At 55.2% G+C, this 3,745-nt stretch overlaps 1 protein-coding gene across 1 annotated transcript in view; it reads left to right on the plus strand.

The window, feature by feature from the left end:
• Positions 1 to 3,155: 3,155 nt before the first annotated feature.
• The window catches only part of Trib3 (tribbles pseudokinase 3), a 16,051-nt gene continuing 15,461 nt past the window's right edge, over positions 3,156 to 3,745 (plus strand). The window contains exon 1 of the mRNA XM_048811143.1: positions 3,156 to 3,273. The gene's annotated coding sequence lies outside the window, so the exon portion shown is untranslated. The remainder of the gene's footprint in view (positions 3,274 to 3,745) is intronic.

A 3,745-nucleotide genomic window follows, 5' to 3' on the forward strand; every position in this document is an offset into this window, starting at 1 on the left:
AGCAGGTGGGGTGAGCGCAGGGCCCAGGCAGGGTCCCACAGGCAGGGCCTCCAACTCCTGCTCAGCCAGAGGCCGGCCCCCCCCCCGCCCAGGGTCCCGCAGGAGGGGGACACTTGCTGCCACCAAGACCCCTGGGGTCTCCGATCCTGGGAGTTCCTCTCCTACTTTTGACTCTGAGGCTGTAAAATGTGGAAAGGTCCATCCACGGGAACCAGAGCGCCCCAGGAAGGCTGCACTTTGTTCCCAGGGTGGCCAGGACCAAAAGCTTTGAGAACACCCAGGGCTAGGGAAGCCGGGGGACAGAGGCCCTCGCTCCTCTGCCAGGAGGTGGACGGCACAGTCTCTCGGGTGAGATCCCCAGGACAGGGGCAATGCAGACACTTGACTGAGAAATTCTGCATTGAGGAAGTGACCTCAGGGTTCTCTCCACCACCTGGGAACCTGCAGCATCGCCTGCAGCAAAAGACTGGCCGGACCTTGGACCTGCCGTTCATCTAGCACATCCCTACCACTGCGGCCTGCAGAGTGGCACAAGCACACGAGGCAGGTCCCTCTGAGTTGTGGACCAGTCCCAAGACAAACTCTGAAATAGGAAGGGAAAAATGCCATCTGAGCCAAGGTGGTGGTGCACACCTAAGATTCCAGCTACTCAGAGGCTGAGGCAGGCTGATCACCAGGCCCCAGCCCAGCCCTTTTTATATTTCATTTAGAGTCAGGGTCTCACTGAGTTGCTTAGGGCCTTGCCAAATTGCTGAAGCTGGCTTTGAACTCTTGATCCTCCTGCCTCAGCCTCCCAAACTGCTGGGATTACAGGCACGCACCACTGTGCCCTCCTTGAATGTGTTTTTTTTTTTCTTTTTGTTTCTTTTTTTTTTTTTATTTATTCTTAAGTTTTAGTTGGACACAATGTCTTTACTTTACACTTATGTGGTGCTGAGGATCGAACCCAGTGCCTCGTGCATGCTGGGTGAGCACTCTACCACTGAGCCACACCCCAGCCCTGTTTTTTTTTTTTTTCTTTACCTACAATATTTACAAGTTACAATGCATTTATCAGGAGAGAACTCCATCACGAGTCCAGGAACGCTGACGGACTATGAATCCAGGCATATCTTCCACCACCCAATCCAATCATTGAACATCTGCTCTCTCATCTCCCAGCCTGTGCCTCTTTCAGTCTATCTGACCCACAGCTCCGGTGATCTATTTTGGACCACTTCTCAGTTTAATCCCTCCCAAGGCCTCTCCCCATGACTCACCAGAGTCCTTTCAAAGACCTCCAAAGTTCACCAGGCACAGTGGCCCACTCCTGTAATCCTAGCAACTCTGGAGGCTGAGACAGGAGGATTGCAAATTTGAGGCTGGCCTCTGCAAATGAGTGAAATCTTGTCTCAAAAAACTAAAAAGGGCTGGGGGTGTGGCTCAGTGGCAAAACACCCCTGGGTTGAATCCCACCCCCATGCCAAAAAAAAAAAAAAAAAACAAAGGCCTCCAAAGTTCCAGATCTGAACCTCATCACCTCTCTGGCTGTCTCTTATCCCCCACCACTCCACTAAAACCTCACAGACCTACCTCCTCCTCCCCTCACCCCTCTGTGGACTCCCCCTCCCCCTTCCCCCTCCCCTCCCCCTCTCCCCTCTTCCCACCCTCCCCCTCCCCCAACTCTCCCCCTCTAGTGTGTACCATGATTCATTTATTATGTTAATTGTTTCTAGGACCATTTTTTGTCTGCTCCCCCTCTGTCATTTCCCGCCTTTAGAACAGTGCCTGGCAAACAGCAAAGACTTAGTAAATGAATTGAGAGTGTGAGTTGCATGATGGACAGTGCACAGCTGTGCGGGTGGGTGATGGACAGATGCCTGTTCAGTGGTGTGAAAATGGAAGCGAGAGAGATGAGAGAGTGGACAGGAAGTTGAACGGATGGGGCGAAGGATTGTTCTGGGTGAATAACAACATGGGCCGATAAGGGGTGGGCACGCGGGCTGCAGGAAGGGGTGCACTCAGCTCCTGTTCTCGGGCACTTAGCACACACCGGGTACTGATCGGGTGTTGGAGCCAACTGGGAGGCGCTGCACCTAATGGAGTTGAGGGGGAGATACTCATGGAACAAGGGTTATAAAATATGTCTGTGCATTCAGCTGCAATAAGTGTCATGATGGGGAAGAACAGTATCGTCATCTGCCCTAGCTGGCAACCTAATGCGGGGTTCACAAAAATCTGACTATTCCAATAACTCAAGACAACGACAAAGAAAGTGGGAACACACAGAAGTACCTTTTCAATAATCCAGGGACGGCTCTGCCATGTCCCTGGAAAGAGCCAGCCACTGGAATTCTTTATTCTTATATAGGGGACACACAAGGGGAGGCTCCATGGAACATTCTATCCCCCAAAGGGCAAAGGGGTAGGATTACAAAGGAACAGGGGAGTGTAACCCCCAAAGGTGACGCCTACACCTGGAGCCACACCTTGTACCCGAGCTGGACAACGCCCAAGTCACTAGGAAACTGTAACTGGTCAGAGCCCCCTGCGTCAGCGGGTTCATCCAGGGCAGCTCCCGGTGGCACAGGATGCTCTGGAAGAGGAAAACAGTGGGTAAGTGGTGGAAATCAGCAGGTAGGTGGAGGTGGACAGGACCTGGGCTGGACTGCCTCACCTACAGGTGCCAATGGGCTAGGGCACCATGCGACATTTCCAGACCAGAGCCTCTCCACCACACGGCTCTGTCTTCAGGGACCCTGTCCTCACTGTCCCTGCTCTGACTCAGCACACGCCCCAGCCCAGCCCCAGTGGCCCTGCCGCCTCCACGTCCAGCGCCCCCCCTGCTGGGTCAGTCTTGGGCTACTCAGCAGCGCTCCAAGTTCACGGCAGCCCCTGGGCCATCCTCGGCCTGAGGTGGGGAGGGGACTGGAAGGAAGGGGAGCAGGGACCAAGCTCCGATGACTGGGCCTGAGCACTGACCCTCTGAGTTCTAGAAAGAGTGTCTGTGGCCGTGCACACCTGCGGTCTCAGCTACTCCAAGGCCCCTGCAGGAGGATCACAAGCTGGAGGTCAGCCTCAGCAGCTTAGCGAGACCCTGCCTCAAAATAAAAGGGCTGGGGATGCAGCCAATGGTCAAGCGTCCTGAGTCTGTGACGCAAGTATCTGGGACTCAAGGAGGAGTTCATCTGGGACTAGAGTCAACGTTATAGATCAGACACAGCTAAATTGTAACAGTCGGGCGACGGAATTGGAGTTCAGAGCATGGATCCAGATGGGAAAAGGTGGTGCCAGGTCAGTGACCAAGTCAGTGCTGAGTGGGGCCGGAGGCAGCGGTTAGCATGGCTGATCAAGGGCATGATCAGGGCTCACACTATGTCCAAGTTTTCAGGTCCGAGGATAGTCCGAGCCCAGTGTCAGGCAACAGGGCTCAGCCTATGAGCAGAGTGAAGGATCAGGGCTCAGTGTCCAGGACACTGGCCTAGTCTCCTCTCTGTAGATGGAGCTGCCTCTGGATCCCTTGAGGGGCACCTTCCCGCTGACCGGAAGCCTTTGCACTGCCAGCACCCCTCAAACCCTCCCCCCCATCCCTAGGTCCTCCCCAGGGCACTCCCTGAGTGCCAGGCCTGGCTCTGTGTCCTCAGGACCCATGCTGGCAGCGAGGGGAGCAGGTGGGGGAGGGCTGGGGCAGAGCTCCCGTGGGATCCAGGACGTGCCTTGCGCAAGGTTTTCTGATGCAACCAGCTGGACACACTGCCCCCCCCCC

This window comes from Marmota marmota, unplaced genomic scaffold (assembly GCF_001458135.2).
Source record: "Marmota marmota marmota unplaced genomic scaffold, marMar, whole genome shotgun sequence".
NCBI lineage: Eukaryota > Metazoa > Chordata > Mammalia > Rodentia > Sciuridae > Marmota > Marmota marmota.